Here is a 23,775-nt window from a genome sequence, read left to right as displayed (position 1 = left end):
TCCCCACAGACTTCTTAATATTTCCAGTTTAGTTGATGTTGATCAAGATTTACTTTCATCATGACTTAATTGAAAAGCATCTTTCAAAGTGAATACCACCAGACAACATACCCAGGTGTGCCTGGGGTTAATGTCATAGCTTTCAATTTGAAAATCATTACTATTAACTTTTCTAAAGGTTTCATAAACCGGCACCTCTGAAGTATTGAAATCGGTCTCAATTCTTCACAGTGATGGTGCAGTGATTGAACTTTTTGCTTTTTCTCAAAATACTTTGACTTCATCAGCAACAGATGAATTCATTAACTTCATTATTAATTCAAATGATTTTTTTCATTTTTGTAAGCTCCAAGGTTGTCTCACTAAGATCGGCTCTCTCTGTGTTCTATAAAATGTAATCAATCTCTATTATAGTCATGAAAATGGTATTTGTCACTTTGCTGAGAAAAAAAAATCAATATACTATCCAAGGCTGAACAGGCATTTAATGCAATGAATTGAAGACCTTTAGAGAAATTTAGCTTGCCAGGAGTTTAGGACAATTTAATCGAAATCCAGAAAATTCACAGAAGGTTGACCAATGAAATATATAGATGTGCCATAGAAATTAATATTTGGGCAGTGGAATAACCTGTCATCTCCAATCCTGATACGAAAATGGATTTAGACAGGCAAATCTCTAAGGAGTCACCAATTTGAAAAACAAAAGTGAAATCCATACACCAAGAAAGCATTTCTTGAATGTGGCTGGTAAATAGGAAAGGCTTCATTCTCATTTCCTATAAAATGTACCAGGTAGAGAGATGCTTTTAGACCTGCATAAAGGTAAAAAACCTTCAAGGTCAGAAACCTGTAGGGATACTGTCATTGGACATATTTTGACTTTGAGCTGTTGGGGGCTGTTCTCGGTTGCAGTGGTTAACTACAGGGTGCGATGGTGTTGCAGAGAACTCAAAACGCATCTTGCCAGTCTCCCGCTCGGGGAGGACCTCTGATCCTGTTCTTCCAGCTTCTGCTGTGTTACTGCCAGCAAAGAGGAAGCGTGCCCCTTGATGACCTCCTGTCTGTAGAATAACTCCTCTAAACGGAAAAGTCTCTGTCTTGAGCTGGAATCTACTTCTTAAAAAACTGCCGCGCTTTGATCCTAGTCCTATATTTGGAACAGCATAAGGTCCTTTTGTTGCTGTTCCTTTGCAGCAGGCCCTCAGATGCTTGAGGTCAGCTATCATTTCTTCTGTCCCTTTTCTTTTTCTGAACAGAGACTAAGTTCCTTCACCCATTTCTCCTACTACACCACTTACTGTGCACATGGTTTCAGAAAACCCATGGTGAATCAGAAAATCCTTCCCAAGATAGCCCAATTTATCAATATCCATTTAAATTTGTGCCACCAAAAGTACACATAAGAAAACAAGTATGTTCAAGAAGCATAAGCTCCATCAGAGCCCTGCTTTACTACAGTTGGAAACTAATATAAAAGTGAATTCCTTCTTTCTGCCTCACAGTAGCTTCGCTGGATCTGTTTTGGGTTGAATTTATATCAGTGAGAGCAGAAGCTCTATGGGGGCAGGAATTCGTGTCTGTTTTATAAACCGCTCCAGTCATTTAAAGTGGCTAGATCTTTGCTTATTGAGTGGTTAACAAGCCACGTCCCTTCCATTCTATACTCATGAAACTGATTTAAAAAATCCAAATACAGGACTTTGTATTGGCTGCATATTGTCTTGGATTAGTTCAAGGGTTTGCAATAGCTAAAACTATATCAAGTGCATATGCATAAACAAAAGGTGACTGTAAAGCAATGGCTTTCATTAATTAGCCTATGAGACTTGACGGATTCGAAAGTCATTTGGTCATTATCATACCTTATAGTTTTCAAATACAAAGTAAAAAGCTCTCTGTATGTTAATTTCACTTTTAATCTTGCTGGAAGTGGTTATTTCATTACTCTTCAAATGATAGTTATGATGTCCCACATAAGACAACTGAGGCATTGCAAAATTAATAATTTGTCTTGGCTCATATCAGAGGTAAATTCCAGGATCAAGTTTCAAATTCCGGTCTCTTAGGACCAAATCCTATGTTTTCCACCATCCCATGCTCCCTGTTTTATAAAATTGAAAGATGATGGGAAAGGGAAAATAATGACAAGGAATTTCTAAAGAGAGATACTCTGTAATAATTTCATCATCCTGATAGGAAGAAGTACCATTCCAAAGAGTTCATCATAAAAGTTCCCAGTGGAAAATCATTTTTTCTTAAGATATTTTTCCTTCTCTGCTTTATAGTCTCTAACAATTAGAGATCAAAATAGTAAAAGAAATTTTTAACTTTGAAATTTACATCAAATTTTGATTTTCACTCCTGTGACTGAAGAAACTGATAGAGGTAGAAAAAACAAAAACAAAAACAAAAACAAAACTTTAGGAGAGGAGAAACAAGATCATGGACTCCATGTGAATAAACTGTGTTTGCACAACAGTAAATCAACTACTAAATGCAACTTCAAAAATTGGTGTCTGAAAAAGAAATGAGCACTTCTACTTATTTGATGAAAACGAACCCAAAGAAACAAGTGGTAGATTTAATATAAAAAATGTTGGCCATTTTGGTGAGTGTCACATAGAGTGAACACACATGACAAATGTTTGTGTCACCAGTTGTCCAGAAGCAACCCCCTGTGTGCTGAAATATCAAGGCAATTTTGACCAATGAATTCAAACAACTGCCAATTTAACAGAAATATTCCCCTCAAATAGGCTAACTAACATTCTACTGAGACAAACTGGATAATCACTTGTTTGAATAATGGCATTATAACCATACAATGTACCAACCTTCTTAATATCTTGAAAATTCAATTTCTTATTAAGTAAAAGCACATGATGGTTCATCTTCATTTGCATCAAATCTGTGGATGCTCGATTCATTTCATGATTTGCTCAATTACAAAGTAAATAAGCGACTCATAGAAATCACTTATTAGGTGGCAACAATGAAAACCAAAGATCTTATTTTCTTTACTGGCTTAAACTGCCCCTCTCTGGTTTTTATGAATAGAATTTTTTAATGCCATCTATTGTTGGCACTTTCAGTAAATGTTCCTCACAGAAGTTTAACTGTAACTTTCACCAAAATGACAGAGTTGCTTCATTTCTGAGGTCACGGAACAAAGCAAGTTAATTAAAATTATTTTTTTGTATTTAACATGGCAGATCGCAACATCTTAAGAGATAAGTTACACTAAGTCTTCTGTAAATATATCTCTTCCATTGTTAAGTCTCCGAGTATAAATGTGCTTAGGGTAACTGATCTAACTGTGCTAACTGACTTACTCAGCAAATCTTTATTGACCACCCACTATGTGTCAAACACTACGCTACATCACAAGGATTTGAAGAAATAAGGCACAATTCCTTTTCTTCAGGTAGGTACAGTCTAATAGGTAAGACATAAACATGAGCATAGAATTTCAGCGTGGTGGGGTAAAAATAACATTACAGAGAATTACTTAAGTTCACAGATGTCACCCAGAATCCAGAAATGTGACTATCATACAGTAAGCACTTAACAGATACTTGTTGACCAGATGAACAATGGAATGAATCCCAGTTGCTCTAGAAACAGACAGAAGAGGCACCTACCTCAAGCTAGGGCACTTGTGCTACAGACTGGAGTGATGGATAAGGAGGAGATGTTGGACTTTACTTGTATGTTTCCAGAATATTCTGACCTCATGGGGGAGGAGAAAGGGAAAGAGATTGAGAGAAGATAGAGCCATCTTAACTGTCCATCGAAAAGGATTTTATTATAAGGTGATTTCTCCTACATGGCAGGCTCTGAGTCTGAACCTTGGGAGAAAGCAATTATTTTCATGCTGATCACACTGAAGCCCTAAGTTATAAAGTGACATATTTGGATTTAAGTGGTTGAGAGCAGAACCAGGCCATCAAGTTCAGTATATAGTTCACTATGTCACACCCCAGAGAACATATTAATGAAAAAGCTTTTTATACTTGAAGGCAGACTTCAACACATTTCTGTGACAGTAAATTAAAGATCTGACTTAAGACACCAACAGAATAGAGTAACTCTAGTATCAGCTGTATGCCTACAATAGTCTTTACAAATAAATTTATAATTATCCCTTCTCAAAGGTCTATCTTTATTCCCTCTTACTAACTAAAATGTAAGTGAGAATTCAAGCAGTTACAAAGATAGCTGTTGAGACAAAGTAATAATGGTCTTCTGGTTAAGATCCTATTCAAAGGATGAGCTTTCTAAGAACTCATTTTACTATAAAAACTCAAGAAAATTAAGCCATTGAGTGTGGGTTTCCTCCACTTATGCCACCTTATATCCAATGATGACTCTAGTAAAGAAGAGAGCTGATTCTGTCTAAATATTTGTCTTCTTTTAAAGCTGACTTGGAATACATCCATTTTTTTCTGCCTAAACTTCCTAAACTTCCAAAATTGTAGTAAAACAAAAGCAGTTCTAAGTCTTGACTATTTAGCATCTGCCACCCTACATCACTGCATTATCACTTTCATACTTTTATATTTTGCCCCACTGTCCTTCTGTCATATGCCTGGATTAATTCCTAACTCTGAGCAATTTAATTAATACATTTTCTCTGTTCTTGCTCCAAAGCCATTCAGTGATGCTGAAAAAACTTACACCACTGGGCTGATTGATGCCATTACAGAGGGATGCTTTCAGAAACTCCTTCACTTACACCAGAGCATCTCCCTGCCCTAGTCATCAAGAGAGCTCTTACAAAGATTTACTACTCTTCACTTGTCCCCCCTCACAGACTACCTTGCCTCCTACTCCCTAAAGAAAAAAAGAGCCCAAGAGGTACAAATAGCTTCATTTCACCAGCTGACAATCATCCTCAGCTTCTTCCCTCCTCTCTTGGAGGGGAGAGGTATATATTGTTCTTTTGAAGGCCTCTCCTCCAGGTGGATTAACTTCTGCCTCCGCCAGAAGTCACTCCATAAGGTAATCTGCTTGGCCTCTCTTTCCCTCATTATAAACATCTTTCCCTACAAACGTGCTTCATTCTTTGGCCTTTCCGAAAGCTTTCCTTTGATCCTTTCACTGCTTGCTCCCCGCCTTCCACATCCTGCTCCCCTCCTTCCCTTCCATTCGGAATGTCTAGAAAATGTAGGCTGCTGGCTGTAACTCTTAGCTTCTCAAGTCATATTCACTATGGCTTACATTCCTACAAATTCAGTCTTTCTGAGATGATCCTAAACTTATTTCCAGCCAAAGGCTGGATGCTTCATCTTTATAACGCTTGGCAGCTTAGGGGAATTTGGCACCAGTAAGACTCTCTTCTCCTCAAAATCCACTTTTTTTTTTCTTTTTCTCCCCCCCACCCCCCTTGGCTCCCTTGGTGTCACTCTTCCCTAAGGTTCCCTTGCTTCACCGATCTCCTTTGATTGACTCTCCCACCCTGTTCATCCTTTCAGTGGGAGCTAGTTGGCTAAGTTCCCTGGGCAGGACTCTTCAATGCTTTCCCTCTTTCTCCTAGATTAGAAGTGGAGAGGAAAGGTGTTCCATATATAAACTACCTCTTCTGTCCAGCTAACATTCACCTGCCTCACAGGGTACTCAAAAGGTGTTTCATTCATACAAACGAAACAATCACAACTCTTTTTACTAACTGAGGAATGTTTATTGAATCTAGCCTCTTCATTCTCATCGCCATGTGTAAAATCAGCTCCTTATTATTCAGAGGGCTAAAAAAGGACAAAATCTTCCTTATCCTTCCCTTCTTGTTTCTCCTTATAGCAAGTATGTATACTTTTTTCATGACTGACAGAATTAGCCATCTCCAAATAATAATAATGATAACGGCATTCCAAAATCATAAGCCCCCTTAAAAAACAAAAGTGCAATCATATACCTTGGTTGGCCATTTCTTACAAGATTAAAAATTCAGGTTCCTTTCCTTTGTATTCAAAGCTCATCACCATCTGGCCTCATCACATCTTTCTAATTCATCATTTACCTCTCCTCCTTCATGTGTGCATCTACCTGAAGCCTCACTGTATTGATTTTCCATAGTAATTGCGGGAAAACTTTGCAGGTGTTATGTTCTGTGCCTAGAATGATTTCCCCCACATCTTCATTCTGCATCCTTTAATAATGAGTCTGAATATCATCTTTTTAGGTAAAACCTTTCCCAGTTACCCCACAGAGTTACTGAAACTAAGGAAATCTTTAATTTTCTTGTGTGGCAATTTATCCATTTTCCTGTCATTTGGACTTCACAGTGAAGTCCTTAAGGACAAAGAATCTATTTCAGTCATCTTTGTATCTCCAGAACCTGGCACAGTGCCTAGGAAATAGGAAGTAGTTGTACATATAAAGCTGATATTTTTGATACATACATGTTTTACATTAATCACTGAAAATTAATGATGAGCATTCAGAAAGGGAAAGAAACTCACCACTATTTTCATTTCAACATGTCTGTCATGTTAGACACAAAGGCTACCTTTTCAAATTAGCTAAACAAGTCATAAAGGAAGTAGATTTTTAAGCCATTTTATAAAGCTATATTTATGGGATAAATTTGGACAGTTAATGAGATAGCCTAGTAACTAATACATTCCTGTAAATTATAATATAAAATCTTATGTGGTCATGCATATCGTACCTATCTGACATTATAATAAGAATACAGTGTATCATGAAATGTACTTATTATAAATAGCTTAATGGCTACTTCTATTAAAATAAATGGTTTTTCAATAATAAAATGGCTTCTTATTCATATAGAAGTCAATAAATATTTTAAGTAATTCACACCTTCATGTCTTACATCTAGGATTATTTATCCTCTTGGCAATGTATAAGAAAATAAACTGCTTTTCAGATATTCACACCTGACCACTTTCTTTCCATCATATTTCAAAATTTACAAATCAAATTTTGATTTTTTTTGGCAATAAGAATGATACAGAAATTTTCCTAATTTTTTTTAAACAATCTGTCATGACAGTGATACCAAAAATTAAATCCAGCTCCAGAAATTTTCTTTGGATTACATTGAAAACCCTAGAAGAATAAAAATAAATGTGATTTTGGTAAAGCAGAAGCCACTCATGTATTCTCTATTCCATTATCAATATGCATCTGTAACTACATACATCTTGTTAGTTAATGGAGAAGAAGAATGAGAGAGTAGTACAGGGCATTGTCACCACCTATATTTATGGATTTCATGAAAGAAACTATTTGCAATTCATAATAAAAAGCCTGAAGTATTCATTACTGCAGAAGAAAAGTGTTGCTCTCAGTGAGTTTTCACTGTAAACCTTTTCAGTCTTTGTTGTCATATCTGAGCATCTGCTACCCTACAGTAGGAGAAGTCTAAACACAGCCCATTGCAGCTGTCAGGTTCTGTTTAAACTTTTGTCAAAACCCAAATTCTTTGCAAGCAGTCATTCATTTGAGATTTGTGTTCCTCACTGATTACCGAGGCATTCCTAATGGCTTCTATGTGCGCTTGTGATCCTGTAGCATAATCGTAGGAGTTAAGTATTAGTATTTTTCTAATTGAGTACCTGAAGGGAAACCATACCATTGATTTTGCCTCAGACAACTCTAAATAATTTGCATGCATATGACAACTAAATTTCACCTGTGTCAAAGAATGAATCCCAGAAAGAAATTAGACCTAGTATTTTCCAATTAAAATACTTTCATAGGCCATCAACAACAAAGTGAAATAAAAGTGAACATACCATGAAGATTAAAATGAGAGGCTCTCAAATGGGGGTGACCAAGGTTTCCAGGAAGGTAATCCTTCTTATATTACTTCCTTTAATACTTCCTTCTCCAATCATAGAGAACAAGTCTAAGAGGCATTTATTCCATTTCCAAAGGGTAGAACTCAGTAGAGCAAGAAGTAAAAAGAAACCGCTCATTTTCCTTATCCTCATATCCTGGATATAAAACAAATTGAAGTCTGAAATCATACATATTAGGATATCCAAGATACAGTGAAAATAAATATGAAAACAAATATAAGTGACCCCTTTTAATGCATGTAATTTTTTCTAAGAACTTTTCTCTTCGTGTTTCTAAAAAGGAATGCAATACTCAGAGTCCTCCTCCTTTATTGGTAATACAAAAACCAAAGATAAACCTGAGGTTTTATGATATCACACTCATTACACACGCAGGTTATTGTGCTAATAATACTTCTGGGATGATATTTAAATATTATGATGAAAATGCTGAGATAAAATAAGAACTGTATTTTAGGAAACAGTCATTAAATTTGGGATTAAACTTAGTCATTAAAGTGTGTGTCTTTGCATTCCTAATCAGGTATTTACATCTTTCAGTTGGCTTGAGATTTAATATAGTTTAATAAGATAGTCATAATCATAAACGCATAATCATAAACGATTAACAAGACCCACATTTCTTGCTCACGTTAAGAAAGTTTCTGTTAAGTCTATGAAAAAAAGCTGCATGCTCTGCAATTGCATATTTGTGGTTTTAAAGAACACTGAGGGCAGAGAGTCAATAAAGTGGATTCAGAAGGCTCAGTGTGCATGGATAAAAGCACAGAGCTGGCTTTTAGTAAGATGCAGAGCATGAGGAATGGAACAGAAAGAAGGAATTAGGTGGGATGACCAAGGAGGAAGACAAAGCAAGAGAAGGTAGGTGAAGATGCAATTTGCATTGGATGTATGTGATGGGAGCCACCACTTGATGTTCTTGAGCAAGGAGGTGGCATATTCAGTGCAGAAATCAGCAAGTAGGACTCTGAGGGCTGCAGTGGGTTTTACAGAAGGGAAAAAAAGATAAGAGTAAGCAAAACGTCTTAGCAGTCCAGTGACAAGGACCATGAAGACTGCTATGGACATCACATTCCACCCTCGTAGCCGGTCTTTGCACACCAGAGAATGTGACTTGCTTATATGACATTGATGATTTCAAAGGATTAGGGATGTATTCACTCTCCATTATTCATCTGAACCTGACATCACAGTCCCCAGGTCAGAATTCACAGGTCTTTGGGGTGTGTGTGGAGTGGGACACTGTTTCACGTTGACCTACAAAATGGCATTACTGAATATTTGAACTAGTCACCAACCAGGTTCACATAAACATTTGGAATTTCCAGACTTAAAACTAGAAGGTCTTTAAAGATTTGGAACTTAACATTAGAAGACCTTGCATAGCTAGATCTGTATTCTTATATAACAACACATTATTTTGATTTTCTGACAGGGTGTGCCTTTTCCAGTTTGCCAGAGTCCCCAATATTCTCTATCGTCACTCTGCTTGAGGCCCATTCATTTTACTGTGACCTTGTCGGGCTCATGTTGTACCCAGTCTTGGATCTAGATCTTACAAAATAGATTTATATTTTGAGATATTTTCCCCCAGTGGTTTCCCTAGCCATGTAAATTACCAATAAACAGAGCCTACCTTCATTTATGGTTTATTGCTCACAAAGAACTCTCTTAATACACACATCAGTCTATGAGCAAGGCAAGGTATATATCATTTCCACCATTTTACAGATGTAAGAAAGGGAACTGTACCAGATCCAGAGACCCATGTAAGCTGGCCTGTGACAAGTGTCTGGGTTGGCTCCAGGTCTCAGGTCTTTTGTCCCCTGGTAATTGGTCTTCCCACTCCTGTGAACTTCCAGGGCTATACTCCAATTCTTACATCTTGGGTTTTAGCCAAGAGTTCTGTGTTATTATGACATCCAACCCTATCTCTCACATTTGCTCAATATTTTTTTCCCACCCGACCCTACCCTGGTATTCCAAACTCTGCCCAATCTCAGCCTCTATTCACTGCTGGCCAGCTTCAATGAATCCTCCAGTTCCCACCTGAAAGCTCACTTTCTGAGGAAACTTCCTCAGACATTCCCCACGACCTGGCTACATCTCTCCTTTTAGTTATGCCATGTGCCCTCTACTTAGCCTGTTGTCACATGCCTAACACCAAATGATCATCTGTGTCCCTCTCTGAGCCCTAAGTGCTGTAGGATTGAGGATGTCTTTCTCATTTTTTGCAGTGTCTCCAATCCCTAGAAGAACTATGCTGCTGGTACATGTGAAGTCATGGTGTCAAGGTTTTGGGTTGGGTTTAAAAATAGTGTTTTAATTGTGTCAGCCTATCTTAAATGAACAGTGACTGATATTTACTGAGCACTTACTATCAACTACTGCACATATTCAGATGTCTTTATTCATATCAGAGCTGCAGGATTCTGGGTGGGAATAGAATGTATGTTTGTACAAAAATAAGATATTGGGATTTACTCTTGCCACTTTCTGACTGTATGTAACGACATGCTACCTTCATCCTTTAGCTGACATATAGAGGTAGCACTCCTTGTCAATGACCCTTGCACTCTGTGTGGCCCCACCTAGTATCTAGTTTTCAACTAAACATGGTCAGACAGCCTATCTGGCTCACTTGGGCATTTTTTTTTTCCTGCTGTTCAATGTTATCCTTGCTCTTTATTGGCATGTCAAGTTTATGCATGCTTACAATCTTTATTCTTAAAAGTATTTATGCTTTTTTAATAAGTACTATTCTTTTTCCCTGGAATTCTTAAAAAAAAAAAAGGAAAAAGAAGGAGGAGAAAGAGAAGAAAAATGTGTTTTAAAACATTTTCAAATCTCCCTACAGATCACTCACTTATTCTCATTTTCTAAAGCAAAAGCCCCCATTTTGTCAAGGCTCCCATAGCTAAAATTAAGAAGGCACAGCTTACTTTTTAAAAAAAAAAACTAAATGCTATCTTAAGTATGCCTGGTCTCATAGATCCTTGAGGCAAGGCTAAAGTCTATTTAACAGTTAGGCACTCATTAACTACTGATAAATTTTATCATAGGGAAAGAAGGAAATAAAACATCATCAGAGTTGCTGAATTTGTGAAATTAGAAGGAAGCTGCTGGCAGTCAGTATGGCAAAGACAGTAGGGAGATGTTGCAGACATGAATAAAATTTTGCTTTTAACTGCTCTTTTAGCTATTGTCCAAACACAAGAAATGCAATGTGGAGAAGGACGGAAACAATATGAAATATTCCATAAAGAGAATTCCATTGGAAAATCAAGTAAGAGTCCTCAGAAAACACATCGTGAATGAAAAGAGTCCAAGGAAAACCACACTGTACAAAAATATTGTATTTACCATTACTAATTTTTTTTAAAAGTAGGCTCCATGCCTAGTGTAGGGCTTGAACTCATAGCCCTGAGATCAAGAGTTGCATGCTCTATTGACTGGGCCAGTCAAGTGCCCCACCATTACTAAATTTTAAACTCTTATTCATTTTTCCAGCTCTATGCTGTGTGTCACCTATGTTGTGAAGTGTTCTGATTCCATAGCTTGAGTTTGTCACTTCCTCTACATTGATAAGCCAGTCAGTCCCTTCATTTATTATGGCAAGTGCTGCGATGTTCTAAATCTACTTCTGTACACTGTGCTTCCCCAACCAGGCTGGAAACTCTTTGAAGGTAGAACCACATTGCCACAATTGTTTCTCTAAGATCTACCAATCCCAGGACCTGAAATTTAGTGGGTATTCCATCGATGAATGATCAATGTATAAATGATTATATTAAATTTAAATAATGGATTAAATGCCAAGGCAGGACATTGCTTAAGAACAAGAATGGAGCTCCATTTGAATTTCAGGAGACTAAGGTTGTCCATGTAATGGTCAGCATTACAAGGGCTCCATTATAAGGGCAAACGAGAATCCTCTGTATTTTCTGCCATCGTTTTTACTTTCTCTGAAAGCGGAGAAAGTTCTATATTAGCAAAGTATTAACACTGGTGACACGGTGATCGAAACAGGTCCTCAAATGTAGCATCTCTTCCTTGAAGTTGAAGCCCAATTAAGATGAACTATAACCAACACTTAAGTCATGTAGATGCAGCATTCCAAACAGTAGTGATGTGCTTGGAACGCTGGGCCAGGAATCTGGCAAAAACAGTTTTGTCTTGAAATCTGAGACATGATGTTGCTAAATACAAATTAAAAATAGCAACTGACATTTTATGTTTATTAAGCCTTTTTCTCTCATCTATTTCCTGCAGACACTTCTACAGATGGATATGGAGATAGGCACCTGCTATAGATCCTGTTCTCCCTTGGGAAACATGCATTTGCTGTTTTTCATGGCCATTCTATTTTAAAATTTGCTTTCAGGAATGCTGAAAAGGGGAAGCCACTCAGCTAACTTGCTCTGCCCAGAAGAGCACTAGCTGCTAGGGGAACTAACCCGTTTGCTTTGCTGGCTTTGTGTTATCATGCTTCTTCTCATTTAACTCACTTGGATACAGTAGGAGAGAATATTATTAATCAGCCCAACAATGAGCCTGTCCCCTGGAAAGAGAGTGATATACCTGCAACATAGTGGTATCTCCATTATCAAATAAACTAATGTAGAGTGGCCTGCATTTCTTGGGTCTGTAGGTTGTAAGATGACAGGCCTTCCAATAATGGACATATCCCATACAAAATTAATTCAATTTGTGAGGGCATATTTTTAAAAGACATACTATTGAACTTTGGTGAGATAAAAAAACACACAAAAAACAGGGGATGTGGCTTTTTCCAGTTTCAACCTGAGTAATTTCATGTTTGTGGAATCCAATAATAAATGAGTTTGTGTTTCATACATCTTTTTTAATTTTATTTTTTCAGTAATTCATTTTTATCATATTTTATGAAAATATCAGCCCACAAAATATGGTAAATTTAAAAGGGGAGGAAAAAGGTCCTTTTTGAGAATGAGAGTACTCAGGACAGCAGTGTGATGTAACATACAGGGTTGGGCTGGCCTGGACCGTGTGCAAAATCTCAGAATCCTTGGGGAAATCCAGAAAACAATGGTTTGATGCCAGAGAGCTCTCTTTCCTCAACTATAACATGAACATATACCACTACTGCATAGTTGTTGTACGGATTAGATAATTGGATAAGGTTTGTAACTCAGTGCCTAACTGATGTCTAGCAAAAATCCAGAGTTAGCTGTTATCATTATTCAAAATGTCTTGCACATAGTAGATACTCAATAAATACTAGCTTCTATTTATTTCCCATTTTGTTTAGAAGATTCTGAAAATGTTAATGCCTCACATGGCCATGGTCCAAACTTCTGAGTGACTTGGGGGCACGGCAGCCTGACCAGGCCACATACGGATATGCTACAGAATGATCTGGATCCTTTGAGAAGCGACTTGTGGATCTAGCCCATCAGTGTGGGCCCCTTGTTTACCAGTGGACATTTCTCTTCTTATATTTTCATTGAGAACACTCTCCTCTGGGCCATCCCTGACTCGCTGACAGGAGGCAAGAGACAGAGAGAAAAGAACGCACAGAAGGAGCCATTTCAGGTAATGAGGGAAAATGTCAAAGAGAAGTTATTTGATCTCTTCTCTCACAAATTACTAAGCCTAATGGGTCTCCGCACACTCTCTATTAAAAAAAAAAAAAATTGCTTGAGGAGGTAGTTAGGATGGGCAAAAAAGAAGACCAAAAAGCTTCTACACTATGTTTGACTTTAGAGAACACTTTAATTTGATTCTTAGAACCCTATGGCAGATCCTATTATTCCCACTAAACTGACAAACTGAGGCTGAGAAATTAAATTGTTGTCCAAGCATATCTTGCTGGTGAGGACATACTTTCATTCTGAACCCAGTGCTTTAAACTCTTAAATATGTGCATGGAGAGTATAGGTGAAGTAGAGGGATATAAGAGAGAGAGAGAAAAAGAGAGAGAGAGAGAGAGAGAATATTTCGGGAGAACGTCTCGGCATGGTAGCTTGATGCACAAACAACTTGACATCATGCATACAGGCCTTTGTGAAAGAAACAATGGGCAACCGAGAATGAATATATGGATGGGGTGTTCACAGTGAAAAGTGGATGTATATCCAAAAATAAAGAAGTGTATTAGGAAAAAATGATCAAAGGACCTCAGGTTGTGGTCTAAGGCATAACTAGATTCAAAACCCAGAGTCACTATTGGAAAAAAAAAAACAAAAAAAAACCCCAAAAAACAAAAGGAAAAGCTGACAGACATTTTTAAGTGGCCCCAGCCTTAGAGAGGCAGACTTTGAGGATGTCAGACAACCCCAGGAGAGTCCCAATAGGCACCTTTGGCCGCAGAACTAACCTCACCCCTTGGCCCAGTTAGCCATTCCCACTCTGCGGAGATCTCCAGAGGCAAGGGAGAGATCGCACTGTCAAATAAATTTCTCCAGCTGCTGCTGGCTGCCAGCAATCTCATCAGCTCAGTATTTGATCTTTGATAAGAGGTTACCTCAAATGTTCTCCGTCACATAGACCTTTATGTGGATAAATTTCAGGTCCTTGCTCCAAGGAGGTTTTACCCAGGAAAGGCAAGCAGCGGGGCAGGGAGCTGGACATTCCAGGGGAATAAGGACAGAATGCACCTTTTCCATAAAAGCTGGCATTGCTGAAGGCAGATATTGCCTTTTTACAATGTCGTCTAAGATTAGCCATCAATTCTTTGCCTAATGCAGCTTATAGAAAAATTGTGTATATGCCGTATATGTGTATCTGCACAGATAGGCGATAACTAAGAGGAGTACTAAAGATCACTGCTAATGTTTATTGACCTCCCACCATATGTTAAGCACTGTGCTTTATACTCATTATTCCATGTAATCTTTATAGCAACCCAATGGGGGAAGGTCTGATTACTTTCCTCATTTTATAGCTGAAGAAGCAGGGCTGGAATCTGTTTATATAGCTAGTAAGCAGTACAGCAGGAACTCAAACCAGTCAATCCAATTCCAGTTTAACTGCTACGTTTATGCACCAAACTTAAGCAGCAGTGTTTTCACGGTGTGACACAGACACACACATGTATCAGTCCATACTGCAGACCTGCAGAGGAGAACTCAGAGCCCCCATCCTCTGAGTTTCTAATCTCTGGTTTAACACATACTAGGTCCACAAAATATAGACAAGGAAAAAAATGCAGCAGTTTATCTTCAGAAAAGATGGGAAACAAGGAGGGTAAGAGTGAACATGGTTGGGGGTAGTCAATCTTTAGGTGGCGAAGTGGGAAATGAAGAACTTGCTATGTCTCTGAAAAACAAAGTAGAAAGGTAATCTCAAGCCTAAAGGAATTGCTTTAAGCTCAATAAAAATTTACAGATTTGATGGGGCTAAATTCTGATAAGAGTCAGCTAAAATCCTTGGGTGCAAAGCGTGCCCAGTATCAAGGAGTTACGGTGATTTACAATTCACATATCTATTGCCAATTCATCTGTTTCACACCCCTGCATATCAATACTCTGGGCTTTTTACACTTGACCAGGAGTGTCTGGGATATGTGACAGTGTTGGGGGGAGGGGTGAGACTGCACCTGGCACATAGTGGACACTCCATAAATGTTCTTTTGAAAGAATCACAAAAGGGCAAACATGGCTCACTCATCTCAAATATCAGATGTACTCAACAACAAGCAAATTACTTTTTTTAAAATAAAACAATCATGATATATAACGAAACAGAATGTAAAGTATGAGTGAATTCCTTCAAACTAAACATGACTTGCTTTGGTACCTGTTTAGGGTAACACCCACATCCCCCAACCCTTAGAGTCTTTGTGTTTTCTCTTCCACCACGTGTAACACTTGGCCAAGAAATGTGTACAAGAAGTATACGCATGCAAATACGCATGTGCACGTATTTAACCCGAACCATGGACCACTGCCTTTCATATTTAAAAATGAATCTGTTTAAAGGAACTGCTATCTTTATGTCACCTTAGAGAGAACTGGTATATCATTCTTTTTAGCTTATTAAGACAGTATAGTGGGCCCCTGAGAACCATAGTAGCTGAAGGGTAACCGCCTCCTTCCCTTGCTCCTCACCATGACCATTATGCTGTGATTCACATCTCATGCAATTATTTAAATGGTTAAAAAAAAAAGGGCATTTTATTCTCCAGCATTTTTCATTTAACAAATTAGAAAAGAAACACACACACACACACACACACACACACACACACACACAAATCATCCTCCACCATTTTCACCCAACCATGACCATCCCTAGAAAGAGTTTTGAAACCAGAAAGCACTAAGTAAAGAAACATGAGACCTCAGCTACTGGACATCCAGAAGGCCATTTAGTGCACCAAAGGGCAGTGGAGGTTAGCTGCGTTGAGTGTCTGGAAGAACATGGCCACCAACATGGCACTATCACTTTAGTGGAGGCAAGTACACAGTAACTTTGAAATATTTTGAACTTACCGGTCCTGAACACTTCTTTACAAAATAAATGAGTGTCTGAGATTCCTCATGGACCCCAAGAGACATTTATAAATAGGAAATCTTTGTCAGATTGAAGACAAATTGGCTAAAGAATATGTCTAACTGCTAAACTAGAAGGGACTTCATACTCTTGAAAAGATTCCAGGTATGGTCATGGTGCAGGCATCCACGACCTTTCATCATTCTTTTTTCTTTTCTTTTCTTTCTTTTTTTCTTTTTTGCTAAAACTTCAAAGATAAAGTTATTTAATTTTCCCACTGCACCTTCTATGAACTTCTGATCCTGTCTGCTAAGAAATATCCAGAGATCAGTCCTAGAACATAAAACAAACAGGGGTTCTGATCCACCGTAAGACGGTGAAGGTACAGGCTCTAACTCCAGTGAAAGAGGCTCTGTAAGATTTCCTTCAATATGTGGTCCGTGGGCACCAGCTAGGGAGCACGCCGATTTAGTCTTAAAATGAGCTATGATATTCTTACAATAATCTAATACATCTCAGAACTTTAGTCTTCTTGCCTGACATGTGTATTATGTTCATTCCCTCAGACAACTCTTGAATAGTGCTCTCACGCTTCCTTAAGTATATATTCCGTATGAATGCAAACTGATATTATCTTCCCAATTTCACCATGTGCAAGGAAAGCCCCTCCAATGAGACAACTGCTGCTGCTCAGACAGAAGGCAGGTGCCTCTCCTCACTCTCTCAGTTCTCTGAGCCTTCATCTGCCAGCACATGAGAAAAAGGCATCCACTATGGCAGAGCGACAGGTCAAAAAGTCAAGAATCAATACAGTGATGTGCTTTAGGATATTTGCTTGATTAAATGAACTTCATAAAATATTTAAGGAGGTGTATATTTGCCACGTAGGAAATAGTAATCAAATTAACATAACAAAGTAAAATCAATTTTCACTTTCTTGTTCTTCTAGAAGCAAAGAATAACACGCAACATGTATTCTTAGAGGAACTTCACATATACCTATGTTTTATAGGAATTTTCACCCTGCACATTTAGTTTTTGCTAACCCTGGAGTTACTATTAAAACGATTTGGAATTCTCCCACTGCATTGTATTAGGCAGTGGTAGGAAGTAGCCCAATAACATGCTGGGTAGAGGGGGGACCCCATTTGGGTTGACAAAATCCACCATAGTTAATCCTCAAAAGTGAAATTTCTATATCCTATAATCAGGAGTTGCTGGGCATTTGATTAAATACCCCAGGCATTTGGTCCCCAACCTCCTTTTCGTCTCTCCCCCCAACTGGCAAACAAGAGAATTTAGACCAGAAAAACCTGAAGAAATAAAGTGTGTACTTTAGTACGGAAATGCTTTTACCTGCCTTGCCTGCTGTGAATGAAATGGGCTGGGCTTTCAAAATGTTAGTCAGCTTAACTCCCAGTTGGTGGCCCTGGAAAAATGTAGCCATGCAGTCTATTGCTCTGTTTCTGTTCTTTAACTGCCAAGTGGAATACAATAGACCAGTAGAAGGGGAACAAAAGAGAGATGGATCCAGAAAGAACCCAAAGAATGACAACAAAGCAAGCAAAGAAAATGATAATGAGTCAAAGACACTGAGCTTGCCAAAGTTAGCATCCCAGACTATTTTCTCATTGAAGATAATTATGCTTCCATTAATTGCCACTTTTCCCCTGAAAAATTCATGATATTTTACAAGCTACAAATTATCTAGTGCAGATTCATCTTTGCTACATTTTAGGAAAAGTCATACCATGTGCATAACCCAAAGAGAGAATGTCTACAGTCATGTTGCTCAGACGTGGATAAGATATATTTTATGCATCGAAGGGGATTTTGGTATAAACAGAATGGGCAGTGATGTTGAAAACACCAATATTTTTGAACTACAAAGTGAGCACCTGGCAACTTTAGTGGATTACAGAATAGGTACCAAATAAAGAGGAATAGATATTTGTGTATCTACAGGCACCTTGAACTTTCCATGTCCAGCTCCTCTCCTCCATCATTCTCCATTGTGTTTTGTACTTTTGTCCTTCCCAGGAAGATATGAAAGTTTTATCACAGTAAACACAAGGCTGGCACTTACCATGAAATCTTTATTTCCCATTTTAGCTCTAGAATACTTCTAAGTATTCCATTGTCTTTAGTTTGTGTACATGTAAGAATTCACACATCAAAAGTTAAACCTCCCCTACAGTTAGAAAATAGTACGCCTTTTGCCCCAAGAACAATGATAATATTCGTAATTTATTTTTATTGAAGTATGTCATCTGATATACTGCGTTACAATTTTCCAAGCTGAGAAGGATAGAAAAACAGTCACAATAATATAATTTATACATAAATAAAATACCTTACTAAATAGCTTAGCTTTCAATACCTCAAACTGATCACAGTTTAGAAAGTGTATATAAAGCTTTATATTACAGATTTCTGTGTCAAATTGACAAATGCAAACCTTCTTGGGGGCTGAAATCATGCTACATAAAATCAAATGTAATCTCATTTTATGGGACATGATAAAATCTTACCTCCTCAGATGGGACATCCAGAATGTCACATTTTCCCTGCGATTTTATTAATAAAGCAGCAGCAGACTTCTAATAGATAGTTCCTCCTACATAACCTTCTCTTTCTGGGTAGTCAGAGTCAGGGTATTAACTAGGTGATCCGAAGTTAGAATACAAATTACAAATAATTTTTGCTGTTATTTCAGCCAGTCTGAAAGTTCAGGAAAAGGAAAAACAGAATGAAGAATCTTCGACTGGACAGCAGAAGAAAAGCTTACTATTAAGATGATTCTATATATATTACCATGAACTTGCTAGTATTTTACATTTTAACTTACTCATAATCAGTTTTTGATCTCGCAAAGTATTAAAAGTTAAATTATATCTACTCCCAGACATAGTCAAGTGATAATTGGGCAATTTTCTTCTTTAAGATCTATATTATCTTCCTTGATCATCCACTCTGCTCAAATACATTATAAAAATGACCAATTTACCACCCCACTTCACATGAGGAAAAGACAATACTACAGAATGCGGGTCCCAGGATAGAGCAACAAAATGCTACCCGGGGACAGATGAGCATGATAGAGTGTATGAGTAACTTAAATTTTCCAATTATCCCTTAGCTTATAAAAAAATTGCTAAACTCGCCATTATGAGTTCCAAAAACATACACTTGGAAGCATGAGCGATTAGCATATGTCATTTCCTACTGGCGGAAGCCAGCTCACAATAAATCTCTTACCTTGTAGAGAGATGGAACAGTATAGGGTTCATAATAGGATGAGTGATGTGTGAAATGTTCTTCAGCTCACTTCCCCTGGGATTTATACTTCCAAACCTAGGAGCACCGTTTGCCTGCATGAATGGAATTCTAAGCAAAGCGGTAAAAACAACCAAGGTATTATGTATAGCTTTTCAACTTTTTGAAACCTAGGAGAAACTGTGAAATCAGTAAACAAGTAAGCAAGCACGTGTCTAAAAATTATGGCACAAATAAGCTGGAAAAATACACCGTTCAAATAAGGAAGATTAGCAATGAGCACATATTTTAAGTAAGACTGTGTAAATAATATGCTTTTTCTTGGAAGCTAAAGGACTACTCCATGCCTGGTTATGAGCTTAAGAGTGAGGCTGTTTTATATTGTACGAGGAAATCACTGGATTTTGATTTACAGACAAAATGTTGGTTAAATAGTCAGATTGTTTTCAAGCGCACTCAGAGGAATAAAGAAAAAGGTGAACCTAAGAAAAATATACGAGAAAAATGTTACAGGCTCAAATTCTCATTTCATTTCCTTGTTTAATTTTTTTTTTAAAGAAAACAATTGTCGCTAACTTTTTGAAAGGCAGACTTTCAGATTGGACTTGTTTCCAATCTAAATTTAGCCTCCGGTCCTTGTGTCATATTTCTTCAGGCATGAGAAGGAAAATCAATGCCCCTACTCACCTTTGGAAGAATTTCACTGCCAAGTCTCCATGGTTCTATGGGATCCAATAATCCGTGGCTCAGTATTGATTTTTTTATGACACCTGTAGAAACAGCCTCTCCTTCCTTTCTAACAAAATATAGCAACAAGAATTGTGTAGTTTCTGAATGAATTAAACAGAAGCTATTAAGCACAACTGCATTCTGAAAGAAAATGGGGGTTATATTTTCTAAAAAATGTTACATTTGCTTGATATTTCTGAGACACCTAACAACTTTTTACAGATAATATGAACACATGCTTTTAAAGATAATTTGAACGTAATTTCCTCGGGTATGCTGTAGCTAAGTCGTGGATTACAAATACCACTTACTTTTCTAAGGGAATAGACAAATGGTAAAAGACAAATTGGTAAACTTCAACCCCCAATTTAAAAATGTCTCCAAAATCAAAACCCCTTTTGCCAGTGAAAAACGACATCATGCCTTTAAGACCTAAAGTTTTGATAAAACAAAGGATGACCCTTTCGAGCGGCAGAGTAGAGTGGATCAAACCCTAGGAGAGAGAGTACGTTAAACCTGGGGGTGTGTTTTATGGCACGAAAGGAGTTGGAAGATCAGGCAAGGGCCACCAACCTTCCCACTTTCCCTGAAAAGCATAAATGCGAAAGCCAAGCCAAACCAAACCAAAATCCGAGAAGTCATGTTTCCAGCATTCTTTACACACCTGACTGAAACCTCAAAGGTATGTGTCTCCCGCTGGGCAGACTTCTTTGGGCACGTCTGAATATATTCCCTGCAGCCATCCCGCATGCTGAGTGGGGTCCCTCTAGTTGGCAACCCACTCTGTCACTCATTCCATCAGTCTGAGAATCTGCAAAATAAAAATGCAGTGTTAAAAAAAAATTCCTTTTACATTTGCTTTTCCCAGTAAAATCCTAGAGAAGAAAACACAAAGCAGGTTGTTTCTCACAATATATGTGACATCTTGGTTAAAAGTGACACGGCCATGTTGCACTCTGACAGGTTGAGTGTTAAGATCTGACAGATATGAGCCCGCAAGAACCACCTTCCTGCCACATGTATTTAAGCTCATGTTAAAACCTTGATCTGATAGTCTCTTGATTAGCTTGAGCAACAGTGAGTGCTACTGCCTTTCAAGTTCATTATAAATTATGCTATTCCTCACATTACTGTCAATTTAAGCTCCTGTTTTACTAAAATGCAGGCATTTAAACACTCATCAAACCTGTGCACATTTTTGAGTTAAGGACTGAGATCAATCCACACTCCAGCAAGGGAGAAGTTCCATTGTTTATCAGGCCATGTCTACACTGGCTGAGCAAAGCGCTCTGTTCAGAAGGAGAAGCGCCTTTGGCAGCTAGAGTCTACATAGCTGACCCATGGATGCTCGGGCGGAGCTTCTTCACCTAATTACACAAGTGCACGAAATTACTAAGCATTTGATGAAAATGACCCAGGACGACAAAAAGGCATGGCATGATTGTGATTCTAATTTATTTACATGGTAGTCATTTAGCATATAACTCAAAGAACCTATTAAAAAATAAGAATGTTTCTACTCTTAGGCATGATGAAGATGGACAATAGTTGATGACTCAACATTGAGTTTGACCCAAGTTGTATTCTTCCCAAAGACAGTGGTAGCATGGCTTTACAATGCAATGTGTTTTCCTAAATGGTCTAAGTTAAGCTTTCACCTCTGATTTTATATTTGTGGGGCAAAGCCTTCAGACTTCAAGTAATTAAAAAGTTGATTTAGATCTGCCAGAAAAATGGGTCAAAACAGTAACTGATCTTTGCAGGAAATATTTTCTACTCTTCCAACCTGTGCCACCAGGATTTAGTAACAACTGTGGGTGCGTTCTATTCTGGGGACACTTTAGTGCCCTCAGAGCATCTTGTATGTTGAGATCTTTTCACCAATTTTTAGAATAAAAAGAGATTTAGCAGAAATGTTCTATTAACAGCTATGAAATTATAGGTTTCCCCCTCCATCCACCCAAACACACTCCACCCTGTGCAATAATAGATACAATGCTAATCACCTTTGGAATTTTGCCAGGCTTCCCCCACGGGTGAACTAGCAGAGTTGGACCAAATTGCCTTGAAGGAATGAAGCCTCTCTCACCCCCAAGGAAGCCTTCAAAGGCTGTCACAGGCCTCCCATTCCAAGTCTTTGAAGAAAGCCGGGGGGGTGGGGGGAAGGGGAGGTATTAAAATGCGTGCAAGTCTATCCAAACCGTGATCCATGAACTATACTTCTACCATCACCTCAAAATACATTTGCTAAGTCAAAGTCTAAACCCCAGTTTCCCTAATCCCTGGTCTTTGCAGGCAGGATGATCTCCCATTTTTGCCACCCCCATTTTCTGATTTTCAAGACAGTGGTCAGTCTGTTGCTGTTGGATCGACATTCAATTTATATGCCAAAGCGCTTTTCCCTGGGAGCAAAATTCCACCTTCAGACTGCGTCACAGCAACACATTAGTTGATCAACTTTACAAATTACCACTCAAATTCTAAAATTAAAATGAATCTAGGTGATTTAAGAATTGCTTAATTTAGCGAAGCCTGCCTAAGAGAAATTGAATCCAGTATCTCCTTTTCCTATAAGAAAGCCCTAAGAATGTCTAAATATAAAACCACTGTTGATTTCTTGGTCACATAATGTTTGAGTACCTCATGAGGACAACATAGAGCAAACATCTTCATGGTGCCTACTATATGCTAAGCATGGTTCTACATGCCTTGTATATGTGATCTCACTGAATCCCCATGACATCCCTCTGAGGCAAGTACAGATAAGAAAACAGAGTCCACGAGGCAACGAGGAGGTTGTCTTGAGTCCCAGGGGTAGGAAGTGGTGGGGCAAGGAAGTGAATCCAGTTTGGCTCTGGAGTCCACGGTTTTACTGGGCATCTCTCCTTGCCCTGCCATGCTAACTAAGTGGCTGTCATTATGGACAGGGATTGATAGCCAAGGGTGATTCCTTTAAATTAGCCCTTTCTTTCCTATAGGAGCAGAATTAATTTGCCTGGTACTAAAAGCTTTACTCTGTGAACAGCTCTGGGCCCTTGGCTCATTTTTCTGCTTCTTCCTCATAGGCATTTTCTTCCGTATTGAGCCAGCATCTTCTCCTCTCAGAAACAAAATTGTTTCTCACTGATCATCCCTTCAGAATACCATTTACTCCTTTAAAACTTATATCTTGGAAGATGCTTACTGAATGTGGAAAATATCGAGTAAGGAAGAAAATGCAAGGATGAAACTGTTAATTAAATAAGACCTCTGAGTAGAGTATGAACTTAATTGTTGCCTCATGGAATCAGGCTTCCTGAAGTCCAGTCCTGATGGTACCTCTTACAAGATGGGCAGGTTGTTTTTTCTCTCTAGGACTTAGTTTCCTCATCTTTAAGATGGGAATAAAAATATTACTATAGCTTAGGGTCATGAGGATTAAATAAACTAATCCATGTAAAATAATTCAACCTAATGCATGGCTCATAGC

Source organism: Lontra canadensis, unplaced genomic scaffold, assembly GCF_010015895.1.
Source record: "Lontra canadensis isolate GAN:19392208 unplaced genomic scaffold, GSC_riverotter_1.0 scaffold52, whole genome shotgun sequence".
Taxonomy (NCBI): domain Eukaryota; kingdom Metazoa; phylum Chordata; class Mammalia; order Carnivora; family Mustelidae; genus Lontra; species Lontra canadensis.
The sequence above is the reverse complement of the archived record's forward strand: the minus strand, read 5'-3'. Positions refer to the sequence as shown.